This window comes from Dasypus novemcinctus, chromosome 12, assembly GCF_030445035.2.
Source record: "Dasypus novemcinctus isolate mDasNov1 chromosome 12, mDasNov1.1.hap2, whole genome shotgun sequence".
NCBI classification, from domain to species: Eukaryota; Metazoa; Chordata; class Mammalia; order Cingulata; family Dasypodidae; genus Dasypus; species Dasypus novemcinctus.
The window spans coordinates 37,387,973-37,393,222 of NC_080684.1; the positions used below are offsets into that span (position 1 = coordinate 37,387,973).

General features: G+C 46.4%; 1 pseudogene; it reads right to left on the reverse strand.

Annotated features, from left to right (window-relative positions):
• Positions 1 to 1,092: 1,092 nt before the first annotated feature.
• On the reverse strand, positions 1,093 to 4,427 carry LOC131280699 (induced myeloid leukemia cell differentiation protein Mcl-1 homolog pseudogene; annotated as a pseudogene).
• Positions 4,428 to 5,250: the final 823 nt, after the last annotated feature.

The window sequence follows — 5,250 nt, forward strand, 5'->3', positions numbered from 1 at the left end:
AGTCAAGTATTCTTGGCCAATTCTAGGCTAATAACTAAGAATCACTCAAACCAAGGCAAAGCAGAATAGGTAAAAGGGTCGAAAAAGCTTTCCTTCACTCTTGTTCAGTATTCAGGTTTTTCTAGTCTAGTTCTATTACTTGTAGCGTAAATCCATTTTCCACAGGTCACTGGTATTGTGAATGCTTCTCTTTTAACATATAGGCAGTTAATGAATCCAGTAGGCATTTTTAATGAATTCTATGACTAGCCTGATGATTGGACACTCCTCTGTTCTAGACAAGAAATTAAGTCTTCCCACCATATCATTGTCACTAAACCTAAAAGTCCTCCTCTCTGTGGCTTCCCAAAGTTTGCTTGTTGTTGAAATGGAACTTAGTTTTTTCAAGATGGTGACTCCTCATGGTATAATAGTAGGACTTACTGGGAAGCAGATGTGGCTCAACTGATAGGGCATCTGCCTGCCACATGGAGGGTCCAGGGTTTGATCCCCAGGGCCTCCTGAACCATGTGGTAAGCTGGCCCATGTGCAGTGCTGCTGCACGCAAGGTGTGCTGTGCCGCGCAGGGGTGCCCCTGCGTAGGGGTGCCCCATGTGCAAGGAGTGTGCTGTGCAAGGAGAGCTGCCCTGATGAAAAAAACAAGCTCAGCCTACCCAGGAGTGGTGCCACACACATGGAGAGCTGACACAGCAAGATGACGCAACAGAAAAGAGACACAGTTTCCCAGTGCCACTGCATAATGCTATCGGATGCAGAAGAACACACAGCAAATGGACACAGAGAGCAGACAATGGGGGGGGGGGGGGAAGGGAGAGTGAAAAATAAAATAAATATTTTTTTAAAAATAATAGGAATTACTTTTCCATGCATTTATTTTCTGTTAAGCCATAATTCTCTTGCTCCCCCATCCACCACCACCCCCCTACCCCCCGCTTTATTTTCTTGCTAAGATGCTAGAGTAGGACTTTTAGAGGTTACAGCCTGGGCAGCTTGAAGTCTAACTTCAATTTCACAGTAAGAGAGTGTGGTTTGGGTGGCTGGAGTTGGTTAATAGTCAGTTATTGCACTTTCAAGGCTATTGTTTTACATATGTCAGACTAGCTCTGAATAGATACCAGCAAAAGCCAATTGCTAATTTCTGATGCCATCTTCTAGGGCACCTACATGGAAGAACTCCACAAACGCATCCCAGCCTCTTTGTTCGGTTTGCCAATCCCAGTTTGTCCTTATGAGAATATCTGATACTTTCTGCTAATGGTTCAATGCAGCTTTCTTGGCTTATGCTCTTCAGGTGTTTGGCCATGATGGCACCAAAAGAAATAAGTCACACGCTGTCCCTGTTTGTTATTCATCCCTAAAAGCTTGGACCATCACTGGAGACAAAGGTATGACATCATTCTTGTTTTTTTCCCCAAGCCAAACTGTATCCAGCTTTATTAAAGATACTTTTCATAAACAATCCTGGTATTTCAGGCAAGACATGGGCAGATGACTGTTAACCGTATACAGCAAGTTTCAAACTCTCTTCTTCAATGGACTACCAAAATCAGAAAGCCAATATAAAACCCAATGAAGTCATGTATGAATGATATACTTCAATAAAAAATTAAAAATAAAAAAAAAAGCAAACAAAAAGAGAAACCCAATGAAGTCTTCATTTGATGCTCTGAGCAGGGTAAGTTTAAAGTAAGGGTTGACATTTCACACTTAGCATGTTTTTAACTTCTCATGAGCTGACCCTGACTTTCAGGAAATGAAAATGGCAGAATTATCAGTTTGAAGATCCGCAATCGAAAAAAGGAATCGCTACTCTTTTGAAGACTGGCATCACTGCAAAGTCCAGATTCCCTGACGTCCTGGTAACCAATTTTGGGAGGTTAGGCCCCAGTAGGTCTCTAGGTTTAAGGGAGTCAAGCCTGTGCTGAAGTCAGAGACAGAGCAGACAGGACATAAAAATGAATTTTAGTTTTTCCACACCACAAGGTGCCTGTGCCAAGGTGACTAATGTGTATCAAGTCAGGGAATCCCTTCTCCTGAGAGTAAAGAGGAATCTCCCGAAACTAGAGGGGAGAGGTGTTTTCTCCCCTATCAACCCAGCTTTGGAGGCATTCTACTAGTGACATTTGCCCCTTCCCCCCAAAACAACAATGAAGTGGTCTGTGTGCTAACAACATTAAAAGAAAAAAAAGTAAAGCAAAATTCTGCATTTTTATAAAACTTGATAAAAAAACTAATATTTTAAAGTGTGCAGTCACCAGAAGTACACAGTTATCAAAAATGCACACACTTCTCTTGGCATGTCCAGCACCTTCTGTTTTGCATGCCTGGTCTGTTTTGGCATGTCAGTTTTCTGCAGGGTTATTCCTATCTTTGCCAGCATCACCTTTCCCCTTTTTCCTTTTGGGTACCTTCTGTCCCTTCTTTGCAGGGGCCTTTTTAGGCCTGGGTTGCGGCTTTGGAGGAGCAGGCTTAGCAGATAATCTGGCAGTTCTTCTCTGTGCTTCGTCCTCTACCTTGGCTTCATCTCCTTTAACGTCCCCTTCAGCCTTTCTCTTGGGCTTGGTGGTGGTGGAGGCGGGACGTGGGCGCTGGATGTGGGGATGCAGTGGCACACGGGCTCTGGTCAGTCCAGGGGTTGTTCTCGCCTCTTCTTCTTCAGACTGCTCCCATCTGTTTCTGGTGTCCAGTTCCTGAAACATGCCTTGGGAGGCTCTGTCATGGTTGCATTGAACACCCTCCCTGACCCACCAAAGCGTCTCCAAAGCCTCTGTGCCAGTGGCCTCAGAACCCCCCGCACCGTGGGCTTTGCATCCTAGCCCATTGCCTGCTCCCGAAGGTACCAAAAGATGATCTCCAACAATTGCCGATACAATTCGTCCTCTTCGTCCCCTCCTAAGGGCCGTGTCAAGGGAAGTGACCCACCCATGCCAGGGACCTTAGTGGCCTGTCCACCTGTTCCAGCAAGGGCAGGACAGTCAGCCATTTCCCAAGTGGTTGCAGTTTGTCCCTGTCCGGTTCCTCTTCGTGTGACACGACAGCATTGGCAGCCAAGGCTTCCACGTCCTCTGGCTGCGACGTGTGGCAGGCGGGCCTGAAGAATGTCGGCCTCTGAGGGTCACGGTGGCTTTAGGGACTTCGGCAACAATGGGCACTGGCCACACAACCCTTTGGGCATTGGGCATGGGGACGCCTGCTGGGGTAGGGGTCCCAACTCCTTATTTGAAGAAAATGAAGAGAGGAATCTGTCTCAGGCTGATTTTGATAGGAGGGCTAAGCTCTGAGGGAGACTACCAGCCAAAGCAGAGCCAATTTGCAAAGACAGTGAAATGTACTTTTTGTCTTGGTTTGTTTGTTTTGATTAGCTCCTGGCATTCAAGACAATCTCTGTCATATCACTAGCTGGAACAAACTTTTTTTTAAAGATTTATTTATTTAATTAATTTCTCTCCACTTCCCCCCGCCCCAGTTGTCTGTTCTCTGTGTCTATTTGCTGTGTGTTCTTCTTTGTCCACTTCTGTTGTTGTCAGCAGCGCGGGACTCTGTTTCTTTTTGTTGCATCATCTTGTTGTGTCAGCTCTCCGTGTGTGCGGCGCCATTCCTGGGCAGGCTGCACTTTCTTTCACGTTGGGCGGCTCTCCTTACGGGGCACACTCCTTGAGCATGGGGCTCCCCTACGAGGGGGACACCCCTGCGTGGCAGGGCACTCCTTGCGCGCATCAGCACTGCGCATGGGCCAGCTCCACACGGGTCAAGGAGGCCCGGGGTTTGAACCATGGACCTCCCATGTGGTAGATAGACGCCCTAACCACTGGGCCAAGTCCACTTCCCATGGTACAAACTTTAAGAACAGACAGCTCAGGGACTAAATCCCAGAGATAACACTTTAAAAGGTTAAAATAAAGAGTGCACAACAAAAGATTACAAGACAAACAGAGAAATAGGAAATGATAGCTCATCCAAAGAAAACAAGATATAAATCTAGAAACCATTGTGAAAGAGGACCAGAGTTTGGACTTACCAGAAAAAGACTTAAAAAATTATCTTTAATAGATGTTGCAAGAAAAAAATTACATGTGTGATATATATAACTAGTACCGTAGAGATTAAAACAGAAAGCTAACGTGGAATGGAGAAAGCAAGATTAAAAGAATGCTGCTGGATAAGGGAAATGACTATCATCAGAGACAGATTTTTTGCTGTCACTGACTCCAGAGCTGGGCCCTTCAGCATCACCTGCCACAGGCCCTGTGCTCTGCAGTATCATCTTAAGCAGACTTTCAAGCAGTGCCATATCTCTGAACAAAGAGTAGAAGATGTCCGACATCTCAGAGCAGCATCCTACCAAAATCCCAGTAATGATAGAAAGATACAAGGGTGAGAAGCAGCTTCCTCTACTGGATAAAGGCAAGTTCCTTGTACCAGATCATGTCAACATGAGTGAACTAAGCAAAATAATGGGAAGGTGCTCGCAGCTGAATGCTAATCAAGCATTCTACCTACTGTGAATGAACACAACATGACACCTCAACAATAAACAAGGTAAAACAGCTTCTTTTTTAAAATAGATTTGTTTTTTATTTATTTCTCCTCCCCATTCCCCTGGTTCCCCTGTTGTCTGCTTTCTGTGTCCATTCGCTGTGTGTTCTTCTGTGTCTGCTTGTATTCTCTTAGGCGGCTCTGGGAACTTATCCTGGGTCCTTCCAGAGTGGGGGAAGGTGAATACTCTCTTGCGCCACTTCAACTCCCTGTTCTGCTTTGTTGTCTTATTTTCTCTCCTCTGCGTCTCTTGTTGCATCATCTTGCTGCACCAGCTCTCTGCATTGGCTGGCTCTCCTGCGCAAGGCGGCTTTCCCGTGCTGGGCGGCTTTCCCATGCAGGGCGGCACTCCTGCACGGGGTGACATTCCCACATGTGCCAGCACTCTGCAGGGGCCAGCTTGCCCTCACTGGGAGGCCCCGGGCATGGAAACTTGGACCTCCTATGTGGCAGAGGGGAGCCCAATTGGGTGAGCCACATCCATTTCCCAAAACAGCTTCTTAAAGATAAGCCTGAAAACCTAGGCGTGAAAGTTCGAGTCAAACCAGGGGCTGTAATGGCCTTTCTTATACTCCAGATTATAGGAAGACAAAAGGAGATCCTGATGAAGACATTGTTCAAGATGGAGTTGGAGTGTTCATCAAAAAGCTGGCCCATGCGCAGTGCTGATGTGCGCAAGGAGTGCCCTGCCACACAGGGGTGTCCCCACGTAGG